Genomic DNA, 16,972 nt, shown 5'->3' on the forward strand with positions numbered 1-16,972 from the left:
GTCGGGTCCTGTCCTCGCTGATGTCATTTCCTGTTTCCTGTCTGGCTAGACCTGGCCAATGGAAGCCTATGAGGCCAGCGAAGGCACTGTAGTCATGGAGGGCCCATCTACATTAACTCTAGGCCCTTCCAAAATACGAGGTCTGACATCCATTGCACCAGCTCCATGGCTGTTGTAATTATTCACATCTAAATGTTAACTCCCAGATTCTATGCATGGCGATCAAAATTGTGCATGCAAATTTGGGTGCATGCTCAATTTGCATGCACAGATGAATTGAGCAATAAGCCAATCAGCACCAATAATTGAGTGCTAGCAATCAATTATTGGCATTAATTGGCAATAATTAGAATTTACATACACATCTTGCTAGGCATTATTCAATAAAAAAGCATGCATAAATTCTTATACACTGATCTGAAAGGTGTGGCCATAGAAGTGGCATGGGTGGGGCATGGGCATTCCAAGAAATTGCACCCACTGTTATAGAATATGGCAGATCTTCACCTAATTTAGATTTCAGTTGGCATAAATCCTGATGCCTAAAAGATAGGTGCAGATTTTAACACTAAGCACTGTTTTATAAACGGTGCCCAACTCGGAGCATTGTTTATAGAATAGTGCTTAGCGCTCATTTTTTTCAGTGTCATATATAGAGATTTTGGTCCTAAGTGTGCATACAACTAAGAACTAAAAAAACTGAAAACACAATCCAGGAGACTCGAACGAGCATGGAAAAAAATGAAAGATGCACAAACACTCACTGCATGGAAACACAATCAAAGAAAATACAAATACGCAATAAGACAGGCCAAAAGGCAATGCTATAGAACCAAAAAAGGGCCTGACTATAAAGACACAAAAAAATTATACCAACTAGTGGGCAAACTACTAGACACCACCGTGGTCACCACAACCAACACAGATATCCCACCTGCAGATAAACTTGCCAAATACTTCAATGAAAAAATTGTAAACCTACGCAGCACGTTACCTCAGAATAATACCGATATCGGAAATTTCATAGACTGAATAGACCCAGTCCATGGCGAATATCCAGCGGACAGATTCTGGACAAGCTTCCTTCCACTCACCACGGAAGCAGTCAACCAAGCGATTAATAAGTTTCCAAGATCCGTAAATTGGACATCTGCCCTAGTCACCTATTAAAATCCACTCCCCACCGCTTCACAGCAGACCTCACATCCCACTCAAACTACATGCTTCAGCATGGTCTCTTCCCTAAGGAAAACGGCAACATCCTACTCACCCCAATACCAAAAGATACCAAGAAAAAAACAAATGATATCACCAACTACCGCCCAGTAGCATCAATCCCACTAGTAGTCAAACTGATGGAAAGCATGGTAACTGAACAATTAACTGACTACATAAACAAATTCAAAATACTGCACGAATCACAATCAGGATTCCGCTCCAACTACAACACCAAAACAGTTCTAATTCTCTCTTAGCCAAATTCAAACAAGAGATTGCAACAGGCAAAAGCGTATTTCTCCAATAATTCGGCATGTCTAGTGCATTCGACATGGTAAATCACAACATACTATTAAGCATCCTAGAATATTTTGGGATTGGTGGAAGCGTACTTAGCTGGATCAAGGGTTTCCTAACCAATAGAACATATCAAGTGAAATCAAATTCGAACATATCATCACCATGGAAAGCAGACTGTGGAGTACCTCAAGGATCACCACTTTCACCACTCCTTTTCAACCTAATGATGACCCCACTAGCCAAGTCCTTATCCAATCAAGGCCTCAACCCTTTCATATACGCAGATGATGTCACAATTTACATCCCTTACAAACATGGCCTTACAGAAATCACCAAAGAAATCAATCTCAGCCTAAACATCATGAACTCATGGGCAAATGCATTTCAACTAAAACTTAATGCAGAAAAAACACACAGTCTCATCCTCTCATCCCGATATAACACGAACAAACCCATGAACATAACCACCTCAGACTACACCCTCCCTATCTCAGATAGCCTGAAAATTCTCAGACTCATAATCGACCGAAACCTCACACTAGAGAGCCAAGTGAAAACTACAATGAAGAAAATGTTCCACTCAATGTGGAAGCTGAAACATATGAAACCTTTTTTCCCGAGAGAAATATTTTGCAACTTGGTACAATCTATGGTACTAACACGCTTATTTTCAAAAGAGAAGGACACCCATCTTTCGACATAAATGGAAAGGGCATGTCCAAAGGAAGTGGTTTACTTTTAATAAAGTTCAAGCGAGTGAAGTCCACTTTAAGTTAAAAAAGCTGGCAGGAATATTTTATTTATTTATTTATTGCATTTGTACCCCACATTTTCCTACCTATTTGCAGGCTCAATGTGGCTTACATTATATTGCAAAAGGTATAACTATGAACAGAGTAAGATCATTAGATCATTGCCCTTCTTACTTATTAAGAAACATTCCCACAGAGTTGGTTCAATGGATAACATCACTATTAAATGATATGCTTAGTGAGGGTCATTTTCCTTAAGAAATGGGGAACATTATATTGATACCAGTTCTAAAATCTCTAGGTACTGACTTGTCTGATGCCAATTTTCTTCCTGTGGCTAGTATTCTATGGCTAGCCAAATTAATGGAACCTACATTGGTATCTCAAGCTACCGTATTTTTCGGACTATAAGATGCACCGGACCATAAGACGCACCTAGGTTTTCCTCCCAAATTTGGAGGGAAAAAAAGTGCATCTTATAGTCCGAAAAATAGTTACAGGCCCCCATCCCTGTTCCAGGCACCCTCCCTCCATTACAGACACCTCCCTCCCTCCGTTACAGGCATCTCCCTCCCTTCATTACAGGCTCCCTCCCTCCGTTGGAATTTTAAAACTCCTCACCTCGTCGGTGTGACTCGCGGTAGCAGCCGCGCTTGAGCGTGCACGTCGCTCTTCACTCAGCCAGCCTTCTCTCTCTCAGCTCTCTGGTCCCGCCCACAAGGGTGGGACCAGAGAGCTGAGAGCGAGAAGGCTGAGTGAAGAGCGACGTGTATGCTGAAGCGCGGCTGCTACCGCGAGCCACACTGACGAGGTGAGGAGTTTTAAAATTCCAACGGAGGGAGGGAGGGAGCCTGTAACAGAGGGAGGGAGATACCTGTAACAGAGGGAGGGAGGTACCTGTAACGGAGGGAGGGAGGCTACATTTGGACTATAAGATGCACCCCCCCATTTTCCACCCAAATTTGGGAGGAAAAAAGTGCATCTTATAGTCCGAAAAATACGGTATGTCATTTTTGGATTTGTATCAAATCTGCACAGTTCTCCCTGTAGTTGCAAGGTCAGAGGCAGGATATGGACCTAAGACCAGGGGCGCAGCCAGATGCTCAATTTTGGGTGGGCCTGGGCCCAAGATGGGTGGGCAGAAGAGCTCCGCCTTGTCCCACAAGTGATTTGGTCTCTCCCTCACTCACCTGCATGCCATATGGTCTCTCAAACATCCCCCCCATCTCCTGCATACCTTTTAAATAGCAGCTTTTCACCAGCAGCGAGCAGCAACTAGTACACACTACTCATGTTGACCCCACAGCCTTCCCTCTGATGCAACTTCCTGTTTCCGCATAGGTGGAAGTATATCAGAGGGAAGGCTGTGGGGCTGGTTTGAGCAGTAGGTATCAGTCGCTACTCACTGCAGGTGAAGATTTGCTATTTACAAGGTATGCAGAAGGAACAGTTGTTGGGAGTTTTTGGCTGGTGGGGCTTGGGGATCCTTGCCATCATAGGTGTGCTGCTACTGGGTGGGCCTGAGCCCAAAATGGATGGGCCTGGGCCCATCCGGGCCCACCCTTGGCTACGCCACTGCCTAAGACAAAATGGGATAGCAGGGAGTGGGCTTAATTACTCAGCGATGGAGTGTTCTACAACCACTAGAACCTTTTCTCTGAATATGGCAAGACCCTGCCAGGCTTCTACCAGATTCCAGCGTTTTATAAACTGTCAATTCCAGAGATTTCCTATACTGGAACCTTCCTTAGACTAGCTAAAGCCATTTCTAGCAGGTGCAGGATGTACAGAGTTCAGCAAAAGGCCAGGGTTAGAATGGGCCTCAGAAACAGTGCTGGAATAACTTGCAGGCACCTCTCTCCTATTGGCTGGCTGATCTCTCCTTACTACCACAGCCAGCAGTGATAACACTGAAGCCAAATGGACTTAGTGAATGGCAGTGAGAATTCAGGCAGATTTACCCTGCTGAATATCTCAATGTTACACTAGAAAACTGGAAAGATGAAAGTAAGATCTTGGCAGGTGACAATATTAACACTTAATTTTTTTTAACACTTAATTTTAAAGGTCCCATGGATAGATATGCAGTAAAAGGAGCTGTCCTTATTGCTGATAAGAATAAAGGCTCCCCTCAAAACTAAATAAAACAAAATTCTGTCAAAGACACCATAAAAATGTAGTTATCACCCAGTTATATCTTATCATTGACCAAACAGGCACGTTTTAATCTTTTTGCAAAAAGTTGAGTAATTCTGTTCAGATCTAATGTAAATAGAAAGGGAATTCAAAAAGAAACCCCTATGATAGAGAAAGTTGAATTAATAATTCTAAAGACTCACATATTTTTTCAAAAAGGAAGGTGAAGTGCCATATGATTTCTCATTTGATAGGACAGTCTTGGTATAGTGATGGACACTAAGGGACCTGTTTACTAAGCTGTGCTAGCATTTTTAGTGCAAAAAAAACCATCTGGAAAATAGTGACTTTTTTGAAACAAAAAAAAATAGACGTTTTTCTGATTCGAAAATTGTTATGTTTGGGATGAAATTTTTAGACATTTTCAGCAAAGTCTACAATTGGATTTGGGCATCACATCAAAAATGTGCCTCAGAGCCACCAAGTTACCTGATTCCAGTCCTAGATTTAGAGTTATACCCTAAAACAGTGTGGTATTTGCAGCCTTGATTCCACCGGTTGAGCTCAGTTCTGTAGATCCCAGATAGGGCTGTCAAAAATCCAGGATTGATCAAATGTCCATCCCGTAATGAGATAGCTTGACTGCTCTGCTTACAGAGGATTACTGGCTGTGGAAAATACCCTCTCTGGTAGATCAGTCACTGAACATGTAGGTGTGGCCCTGATGCTAAAAGTATAATCATTTACTTTGAAGGTAAGGCTGGCCATTCTTTATTTAAAATGCTGTGCTCTGCTTCTAAGCTCTCAGTTACTATTTGCTTCTAAAAAGATCCTATTAAGATTCAAAAGAATAATCTTCTAACTCAGGTTTCATAAGTCTTTCATTTCGCCCTGATGGCATTCCCAAGCTGTGGAATGCATTGATTGCCTGTCATCTTTTGTATATCAAAAAGATGAGTTTTTCTGTCCGTAAATGCTGCTGCTGCTAAAAGAAATCCAATTCAGCAGTACAGTTTAAAGAAGAAAATCCCATTGGTGCAGATTATGGCTATAAATGTTACTTAATGAATCTCACACTGCTATTTCCAGTTTAGCCAGTGAATAAATTTGTTCACTTCAAAGGGCTTTAATTTATGTTGCATGATTAAAATATAGGGCCTTCTATTTTTACTAAGCAGAGAACTGACAAGTCAAGGATATATTTTAATATACTATAAATGTTTAACGCAATATACAATTTACTTATTGTTCATCATTAATGTATACAAAGACCAGATTAAGGGCCCTTTTTACTAAGGTGCTTGAGCATTTTAGCATGTCCTAAAAACGCTAGCATGCCTATGGTGCGGCTTAGTAAACAGAGCCCTAAGTGGTTTTGGTACCAAAAATGTGTATGATTTGGACCTGGTTTTAATAAACTTGGTAGTTTTGGATTATAGTAGTTAAGTAGAAAGGAAAAGTGTGGAATTTTGGTCCAAAAATATCTCCTTAAGCTAGGTTTCTTGCTTCACTTTCAAATTCTTAGTATATGTCATGGGCTGGATACAGCTGATTGTGTTCCTCTCCGTTGCAGTCTCATGCTGAAACCATTTTTTCTATATCAGTTTTTGTTCATTTTTCAGGGGAACTGAACTGCGAGTGACACCCTGTCCTTAGAGGACTTTAATAAAAGAGAAATCAGTAAAAGTTGCATTAGTTTAAAGTCACTTACAGGACTTTCTGAGATCATGGGTACTGATTCGTCACAGAGATGAAATAGTAAATTTCATTCAGAGTAAATTGATTTATTTATTTGTTGCATTTGTACCCCACATTTTCCCACCTATCTGCAGGCTCAATGTGGCTTACACAGTACCATAGAGGCATTTGCCAATCCGGTAGAGAGCAGATACAAGGTTATGTTGTGTTCGAATAAGGTTGGCGTTTTCCAGGCTCCAGTAGGGTTGAATGGAGGGGAGTTGTTTATTGTCCAGTTCGTTCTTTGGTATAGTTGTGTGGCTGGATGTGGAGATTTCAAAAGGTAGGCCCTTTTGAAGAGGTTGGTTTTTAGTGATTTTCTGAAGTTTAAGTGACCGTGGATTGTTTTCACAGCTTTTGGGAGTGCGATCCATATTTGTGCGCTTATGTAGGAGAAACTTGATGCAAAGGTTGTTTTGTATTTGAGTCCTTTGCAAGTTGGATAATGGAGGTTTAGGTATGTGCGAGATGATCTGGATCTGTTTCTGGTCTATCATGTAACCTGGGACTATACTGTAGTTAATTTTGTGGACCAGGGTGCAGATTTTGAAGGTGATCCGTTCTTTGATTGGGAGCCAGTGTAGTTTTTCTCGGAGGGGTTTGGCACTTTCGAAACGTGTCTTACCAAATATCAGCCTGGCCGCAGTGTTTTCGGCGGTCTGAAGTTTTTTTTTGTAAGTTGTTCTTTACATCCCGCATAGATTCCGTTACAATAATCTGCATGGCTTAGAACCATTGATTGCATTAGGTTTCAAAATATTTCCCTTGGGAAGAAAGGTTTTACACGTTTAAGTTTCCACATTGAGTAGAACATTTTCTTTATTACGGAGTTTATCTGGCTCTTAAGAGTGAGGTTAAGGTCGATTATGACACCCAGTATTTTGAGGCTGTCTGAGATAGGGATGGTGTGTTCTGGGGTGTTTATGGTTGTGAGTTTGTTCTTGTTGTGTTGAGATGAGAGAGTCCATGGTGTTTAGACCTGCTTTGATTTCATTGGTTATTTCTGACAAGTCATGTCTGAAGGGAATGTACATTGTAACATCATCTGCATAGATGAATGGGTTGAGGCCTTGATTGGATAAAGACTTTTCCAGTGGGATCATCAATATGTTGAAGAGCATTGGTGATAGTGGTGATCCTTGAGGTTCTCCGCAGACTGCTTTCCACGGTGATGATATGTTTGTATTTGATTTAACTTGGTATGTTCTGGAGGTAAGAAATCCCTTGATCCAATTGAGTATATTACAATCAATCCCGAAATGGGCTAGGAGTCTTATTAGTATATTGTGGTTTACCATGTCGAATGCGCTCGACATGTCGAATTGGAGGAGAAGTATGCTTTTACCTGTAGCTATTTTGTGCTTGAATTTGGCCAGGAGAGTGACTAGGACAGTTTCAGTACTGTGGTGGGAATGGAATCCTGATTGTGAGATGTGTAATATTGAGAATTTATCCATGTAGTTGGTGAGCTGTTTGGCACCTTGCTCTCCATCAGTTTGACTACTAATGGGATGGATACGACTGGGTGGTAGTTGGTGAGATCATTTGTGTTTTTCTTGGTGTCTTTTGGTATTAGGGTGAGTAGGATGTTACCATATTCCTTGGGGAAGAGGCCTTGTTGTAGCATGAAGTTTAGGTGGAATATGAGGTCTGCTATGAAGCGGTCAGGGGCGGATTTAAGTAGATAACTGGGGCAGGTATCCAGTTTACAGTGGGTGTTGGCAAATCTGTGGATTGCTTGTGTAACTGATACAGTGGTGATGGGATGTCTGAGTTGGTTGTGGTGATTGGGGTAGTGTCCAGGGCTTTTTTTGAGGGGGTACTGAGTACTGGCACCTTTTCCATTGTCTGCTAAAATTGATCCATGGTCCTTAAGTTTTAATGAAGGGGCCTCGGTATTGTGAGGTGGGTCCCTCAGTGATCATCACACTCCTCTAAATCGGCAGCGCAGTGCCAGCAAGCAGCGCCTCGCATCTGTGTGAAAGTGGCAGATCACCTCGGGCCTTCCCTCACTGTGTCCCACCCTCGCGGAAATAAGAAGTTACATCAGACGAGGGCAGGTCACAGTGAGGGAAGGCACGAGGTGATTTGCTGCTTTCACACAGACGCAAGGCGCTGCCGATTTAGAGATTTTTTTTAATGCAGGGGGCCCGATGGCAGACAGAAGGGAGCTGTCAAGGGAGCTGAGGGTAGGGATGTGGAGACTGGGGACTGCAGCACCGGCGGTCTGGGAGCAGGAGAGGGAGAGAGACCCCGGTGCCGGCTGGGGAATTTTGCCCCCCCCCCCCCCCCGGCCCCCTCTCGACGGCCCTGCCAAGTCCCACATTTCTTTCATTCACAGAAGTACTTTACCTCTATCGCTTGTTTAAGGATGCATTCCAAAAACTTCTAGATATGTTTTAAATGTTACTTTTATGCATCTTAACATTATAGCTAAGCAATGCAATGCCTAGCATAAAGAACTGAGTAAACTTAGGGCCCTGTTTACTAAGGTGCGCTAGTGTTTTTAGCACATATTAAAAATTAGCATGTGCTAATGTTAGAGACCTCATAGGAATATATGGGTGTCTCTAGTGTTAGTGTGTGCTAATTTTTAGTGCCTGCTAAAAATGCTAGCCCACCTACAGCGTGGCTTAGTAAACAGGGCCCTTATAAAAGCAAAAAGACAAAGATGGACTTGCATAATTAGTCCATCACTTAAAGAGTAGATTTATTTTGAAGGAAGAAAAATCAGAGAAATAAACAGTAACCAGTCAATATTCAACTGGTGGCAATCTGCATTTTTTTAAATGCTGACTGTCGCCAGCTGAGAAAGACACAGCTATTCAATGCTAGGCCATGGCTGGGCACCGACACTGAATATGCAGGTCTAACTGAATATTTGGCCGGGACCCGCATATGATATTTATATAGGCATCGACTGGGACCTGCGTAAGTGCATCTGTCAGTATTTATCCCCCTCCTATTACTAATTCTAATCCATTTTTGTGGCCTCTCTTAAACAGACCTCCCCCTTCCAAATCCCCCCAAGATTAGAACCCCTTCCTGAACACCCATAGATCAGAACTGACCTCTAATGGTAGTGTCACAAGACTATCATTAGAGCTCATGGCAGCCATTTTACCTGATGGATCCTGTGGGGCAGGAGCAAGTGGGGATCACTGCTGCCCATGCTACTGTATTGGACCACCTGGGGTGTAGGGTAGGCTTTGGGGGGGGGGGGGATAGTAGATCTCTGGGGGGAACTGATCTCTCAGGGAATTTGGGAGGGGGAGTTGATGTGGGGGGGGGGGCTCAGAACCATTTAGGGGGCAGGAAAGAGTGGAGCACATCCACATCTTTGACTGCTACATAAAGCTATGTGGGTGTTAGCTGATATTCAGTATTGGCACCCGCATAGCTAACTGATCAAAGTTAGGGCTACTATTTATGCAGACTAATGTAGTCACTTAGCTATGTGGGCACCAGCACTGGATATTGCCAGCTTCTCTCTGACTCCTCTCTCTGAACGCCTCTCTCCTGCCCACTTTAGAAATGGCTGGTTAGCACCAATATTTAGTGGCACTGCCCAGTTAAGTGCTGCTGAATATTGGTGGCTGTCCACAAAGCACAATTGAAGGGGGCAGAAACCTCTCCTGACCACTTAAATTGCTTTGAATATCTGGTTGTAAGCAATCAACCAGCAATATCCTTAATTAATGCTTTTACAGGCATATCTTACAAGGTCTTCGTTATATGCTTCTCTGGATTATGGTCAATAGGAACAGATAAAGGAATCTTGTAGGGCTTGTAAGACCACCTCTTGCTAAAGGGAGTGAGGGTATCCCCAGAATACATTTGACTAGACTGGATAAAATATAATAATAGTTGCAACCTGTATACCAATATTCAACCATGTACCAACTATTCTTTTAATTGCACTTTATTATATATCACAAGTATATCAAACCTTTAAAATCACATATCAAATGTAAAGCAGCTACACACACACCCACACCCACATTCATCCAAACCTTACACCTAACTATCTATACATTACACATGCCTGCCTACAGTATTAAAATGTAGCAGTAAACTCCCACTCCACTTGAAAGTTTCTTCATAAAACTTGCTCTCAGAAGTTTCACTAATAGTCCATATTATCAGCCAACACTGTTATTGCTATTCCTGTTGCTACTTCCGAAGTGTCCTCCTCAACTCCACATTTAGCTGCTCAGTACCGACAAACTTCTCTTTAACTTGGCAGGCATTCAATTGTAACGTCTGGATCCTTGAAACAGGTCTTCACAAATTCAAACCCTTTATCGCACATAGTTTCCTGTACCCTACACAGTCTGTGTTTCACTACATAAGCGTCATCAGGGGTCAGATTCCTAAAATGAAATTGACCAACAAAATGCATATGTATCTGCTTATCTCACACTTTAAACGTTTTCTAATATAACATCTCCCAACTTACAATTGTTGATTACACCTCAATCATGGATATTGGGTAGACAGGAAATTTACTGAAATTTACTGATTCACCTCCTATATGATAGTCAAAATTAATATTGGGGTCCTGCTCATTCAAATAAATCATAAATTGTTTTAACTGATCCTCATCCCCTCTTGAACTTGCACTTGGGACTTTTGTTTTAATGGATCAAAAAGATAAATGCACAAAGCACAAAACCATCTAGCATGTGGCCATTAAAAAAAAAAGACAGACGTTTTGCTGTTTCGAAAATGGCTATATTTTCTATTCGGATTTGGGACATTTAGCACAAAACATCCAAAGTTCAACTTAGATGTCATATTGAAAATGCCTCCTCCACGTGCTTGTAGGTCTAAAAAGCTCCATACTATCTAAGGGTGCCTCAGCTTGGTAAAAGGACCCCTCAATGCCTTCCTGCTTCCTGGCCAATTATGTATCCTGTTATAAAGTTGCTGTTTAACGCCTTAATTCTAGAAAGTTGCACACTCAAATGCACATGCTTGTCACAAATTAGGTTGCACAAGTTATAGAAAAAGGTCAGTTGCACCTGTACCTTAATTTAATAATGAGCTGATAATTGGTGTTAATGAGCAATAATAGGCTACAATTGGTACCAATTAGCAGTTATGTGCACAAGTTTCAAGTGCATTTAAAACATAATATACTGCTTAGGGTATATTAGACATTCTTGATGGTGCTCCATACCTGATGTGCGGTGTCTCTTTTCTTTCCTGCTGCTGTATTCCTTGAGCCATACCGATGTGTAGAGGCAGGTCTGCTGCCGGAGCCTCTCAGCGACCATCCCCATAGATGGCTGGCATTATAGATTCATTCGTTCAGAGATATGGGATTCCACCTAGGTTGGAAGGCAGCCTGCTTGGGATGCCCACAGTGAGTGGAAACCCCGGGATGTCCCCAGGCTAGATGTCACCTTATGCCCTGATCATCCTCTGCAGTCACAGAGCACTAGTTCACTACTTACGGCGTCTTTGACCCTACATCCAGGAAATGCTACAGAGTCAGTTTGATGGGAGGCAGCTATTCAACCAATATTGGACTCTTCGGGTTCCCAAGTTGTTGCTCTGAGTTCAACTTAACTGCGGAGAACTGATTGCAGCAGAGAATGAGTGAGAAGAAATTTCCTTAACTGTGGAGCTGACATCTTCCTCACCATCTCCTTCCTTCCTTTCTTTTGCCAAACCATCTGAGGTAATCCTTGATAGTTTGTGGGCTCTAATTGCAAACCTAGGTAAGGCTCTGTGCCCCCAAGTTTTAAAAACTGGAGCAAGATCTACATGAGCTTGAAGGGAAACTGGAGACTGTTAACTCTGAAGTTAAAAGCTTACTGAACAGGTAGGATAAATAGAAGGAAGATTTGGACAGCATTCAGAGAACTCAATCCACTATAATCAAGGATATAGTTGGTTTGAGAAGGAAAGCCAAAGCATTTGAAAATACTGTTACAAGTAGTAATCTGTGTTTTCTAAATTTTCCCAGGGTTTTTTTTCTGTGACTCCTAGGGACATGCTTAGAAAATATATTAAAGAAATTCTTGCTGTACCTGAGGAAACTATTCTTCTTTTCTCACAAGTCTAATATCTTCCATCTAAGCCTGTGGGAGAGTCAGCAAAATTTAGACCAGAAGAGTCCACCTCTTCATGTTTCAGCTGTTCTAGAATCCTCGGACATTGAAGTAGCAACAGCGTCAACTTTGCTTGCTACTGTGCTCTTCAGATTGGGGCTGCCTTCTATTTGCAGTATCCATGTAAATGTGTACTTAGATTCCAGTCTGTTAAATGGGTGTTTTGAACCTTCTCATCTCACTGCTTTCTTGCGGAGGTTTAGATAGAACTCTTGTGATTATATGCTCATATTTGAAACTTAGAATGCCACCTCACATCAGGTATATTTTCCTGATACTCTTTCTTGAAAAATTGTTCCACTCTATGAAGGTCTTGGATCCATTTTTATGTGCATTTGAGTGTAACTTCCTTAATTGATTTTTATGTTAAATTGTTTTATTTTTCTTTGTAGCTATGTTAAGTGATAGTATCACTGTTCTGCAGAAGTAGAATACTTGTTGTTTAAATTTAAATGGTGATAAATACAAATTTTAAAAAATATATACGGCATAGGAGAAAACTATCAAAGTGGTTTACATTCCATAGGCAAAAAAAAAGGAAAAAAAAAAGAAATGGAATAGTAAAAAAGAGCAACAGTAGACCAAAACTGACACTGCACACACCAGACCCCCATATCTCCATCAAGCCACAAAGGGCAACCTAAGATCCAAATATTTTAGAATCAAATAGGTTTTAAGTTTGACCTTGAAGTCAGCCAAAGAATGTATTAAGGGGTCCTTTTACTAAGCCGCGTAAGCGTCTACGGCATGCCCAGCGAGCGCCAAAATGGAGTTACCGCATGGCTACCATATGCTTTTGCGGTAATTTTATTTTTGGTGCATGTCCGATACGTGCGGCTGAAAAATAATTTTTATTTTCTGCTGCGTGTATCGGATGTGCACCAAGTGGCATTTGGTGTGTGTAGGTCATTACCCGCCTGGTTACCGCATGAGACTTTACCACTAGGTCAATGACTGGCGGTAAGGTCTCAGACCCAAAATGGACACGTGGCAATTTCACTTACCACATGTCCATTTCACCAAAAATTTTAAAAAAGGCCTGCGCCTACACTATCCAGAGGGAGTGAATCCCATAAGACAGGGCCTTGCACACTAAACAAAGTTTTACTAATAGTGGAAAAATGGACTGAAGTTCAGGAAGGAACCTGAAGAAGATGATCTTGAGAAGAACGGAATGTCCTTAGTCAGTATTCTGTAAGTTGTTGCTCAAATTCTACAGCACACAACTTCGACAGGCTGTGGACTTGGGAGGGGCAGGGGCAGGTCAAGGATGTGTCAGGCCATTACACATGTGAGTTATAGAATACTAGCATTTACGCATCTAACTGCCTACAGTTAGGCACCACCATTTGGCTGACATAAGTGCTCACACCTAAAGTTAGGCATGTAGATGCTGACTTATGCTAGTAGTCTATAATGGCAATTGCATACAAAACTTACTATTATATAATCTGCGATTTGTACGCATTGTCCCAGAGCTTAATGTTATGATCTATTGAGAATTATGTCTAATTTAGTCTACCTAGATTATATTTGTACATTCAGCAGCTCTCCCTCAATGGATAGGGCCACTAAGTATACATATAGGGCTAGATTCTATATTGTGCACCTGAAAATTCCATGCATAAAAATATACGCCTAGGTGTATTCTGTAAAGTGCACCTAATTTTATAGAAGAGGCTTAAATTTCCTTATGGTATATTAGAATAATGTCGAGCGCATCTCCATGTGACCAAATATAGTCATAGCTATTTATGCCATGTTTTATTTGGCATAAATCTTGCTGCCTAAATTAGGCGCAAAGTGGATGTATTCTATAACAATGTGCATACATTTTAGAAATGCCCATGCTCCGCCCATGCCCTCTTTTCAAATATGCAACTTAGAATTTAGGCACACCATGTTACAGAATTCACTTAGTGAGTTGTACTCATAAATCTTACTTAATGCCAATTACTACTGATAATTGCTTGTTAACAGCCAATTAACAGCACTGATTAGCTAGTTAACCAATTAAGTTATGCATATTGTTATAGAATACACTTTGATTTCCACATGGAAATTAAGGCGCCATATATAGAATCCTGGGGATAAGGGTCAATTCTGTATATGGCACAAAAAAGGTGCTATTCTATAAGTCACGCTTAAAGTTAGATGTGGTTTATGGAATAGCATTTATACCTCGGAGTCGCACCTAACTTTAGGTTTGGTCATTTGCACCAGCTGAAACGTGGTGCAAATGTACATGCCTATACCAAGTAGACTAATGAAGTGGCAAAGCACAAAAGATGTCATTATTCCTATATTTGAAGCTATATAGAGGTCTATTATGAGTTGTTGGTATTTGTTTTGTGATATTATGTATGTCTAACTATGATATTGTGGATGTGCAGTTTGTAATCTACAACAAAATAAAATAAAATTCTATAACAACATACATTAATTTTAGGAACAACCTCGATCCGCCCACGACCCTCCTATTTCCACGCCTCCTTTTTCAAATTGCATGTCAAATTTAGGCATGGATCCCGTGCCTAAATTTATATGTGCATAAAGTTCAATTACATTTATTTAGTGGCAATAATGTTTCTTAAGAAAGCCAATTATTGGTGCTAATTAGCGTGTTATTTAATTAAATTGGCATGCACACACACACACAAATTTGTGCACACAATTTTTGGTGACTTTTACAGAATTAGGGAGATAAGCCAAACCCCTCTAAAATAGACATTTTAAATCACATGCTCACTACTTAGCTGAATATTAACGTCATAATTTTCTCCCATTATATAACAATTGTCTCCTGTAGGAATCAGCTCTGGGGGTGCTTGAGCACCCCCAATATTGAGAAAAACTCCTTGACTTTCTATCTTACTGCTTTATAGTCTGAGTAGATAGATGCATTCAATCTCCTTTCTACCTCCTGGAAAGTTGGGCGTGAGCAGCTGTCAACATATTTCATTGTTTTCCTGAGGCTGTTTGGACAGTCTGCAGAGTCCTCCTGCCTGCAGCAGACACCCCTGACAATGGCTGGAAATGAGATCTGTGCTGGGAATAAAAGAGAAGTAGGCTGTAATAGAAAGACACAGCTACATCTACATGCAGGGCATAAAAATGACAAAGAGGTTGGTGGCTCTTTATGGGTAACTGATTTATTGAGGCATGTGCTTTCCAGGACAGAAGTTGACTTCATCATATGCAGGACCTTTCTCTGATGTTTCTCCCATTCTGAATTGATGTGAAGTCTCCTTTGTACAAAAAAAAAAAAGAGCTGGAAATATTAGTTTATGCCTATTGCTTATTCATACAGCTCTGCTCCATCCTAGCTGTAACCCCAGCTGCTAAATGATAGACAGGCATAAATGTGGCTCTTCTAGGTCATCTTGCATATTTCAGAGTTACACAGTACACAGTTTACACAGTTCCACAGGAAAAGCAAAAGATTAACATTAACTCTGAGGCTGCTATTCAAATGTTTCCTCCCAGGTTCTATATAGCACGCCTAGAGATCTGCACCAAAATCCAAGCAGATTCTATAACAACACGTGTAACTGTCACGTGCACGAGGACCTTGGCACACTGTCAGGCTTCTTCTCCGGGAGCACTGGTTTCGTGAGTCCTTGGGCCACTACCGTGGAGCGGCAGTGGCAGGCAAGATCACCTATAAGGTAGAGATGAGACAAGACTGGACCGGAACTCCGGACTGGAGTTCTACACCGGAACACTCGGAACTGGAACGCACCGGACGGGTGCGCACTGGAGTGGGGCCCGCTGGACTGGACACACTGGTGTGGCCCCACTGGACAGGAACATACAGGAGTGAAACCCGCTGGACTGGAACACACTGGAGCGGAACCCGCGGAACTGGAACACCCTGGACCTAGGCTTCACCTACACTTGACTGCCTTCCCCCTCGGGTTGAGCCCTCAGGTTCTGGCAGCCGGTAGGACTTACAGGAACAGCAGGAATAAAGGTCCAGGGGTGCCCCCTGGCACCTAGGCGAAGGCAAGGCAGAGAAAGTCTGGGTTCCGGCAGCAGGCAGATTCAAAGCAAGGGTCAGGACAAGGAACAAGACTACAGCTGGAGCCTCAGTGTCAAGGAGTACTGGCAACAGATAGAACAAGGGCTGAAGCTCCAGAAGCAAAAGACACACACACAGAAAACCAGCAGGCTAAACACAAGAAGACTAGTCAACTGTACAAGCTAGTAGGAAAGCAAGCCCAAGCAAACCAGTCATACACACGAAACATACAAAAAGCAAAACACAGGAGAGCTGTACACAGGCAGACAATGCAAAGCTGTGCCCAAGCTACCAAGTCATACACTAGGAACAAACACAGAGAACTAGCAGAGCAAAGCACAGGCAACAAGCCAGACGGTGCCTAAGCTAGCTAGTCAAACAAAGAAACTCACACAGAGCAAACACTGAAACTGAGTACAGAGCACTAAACACAGAAGGGCTGGAAACCCACAAGCGATAAACACAGAAGGGCAGAAAACCCACAGCGCAATAAATACAGAAGGGCTGGAAACCCACAAAGCGATAAACACAGAAGGGCTGAAAACCCACAGAAGGGTAGGAGACCCACAGAACAAATAAATACAGAAGGGCTGGAAACCCACAAAGCGATAAACACAGAAGGGCTGAAAACCCACAGAAGGGTAGGAGACCCACAGAACAAATAACTACAGAAGGGTAAGAAGCCCACA

The 16,972-nt window shown here is 41.9% G+C and overlaps 1 protein-coding gene across 1 annotated transcript in view; it reads left to right on the forward strand.

The window, feature by feature from the left end:
• Positions 1-16,972, forward strand: part of NYAP2 (neuronal tyrosine-phosphorylated phosphoinositide-3-kinase adaptor 2) — a 284,755-nt gene that overhangs the window by 57,554 nt on the left and 210,229 nt on the right. The gene's annotated exons all lie outside the window — the stretch shown is intronic.

Source organism: Microcaecilia unicolor, chromosome 10 (assembly GCF_901765095.1).
Source record: "Microcaecilia unicolor chromosome 10, aMicUni1.1, whole genome shotgun sequence".
Taxonomy (NCBI): Eukaryota; Metazoa; Chordata; class Amphibia; order Gymnophiona; family Siphonopidae; genus Microcaecilia; species Microcaecilia unicolor.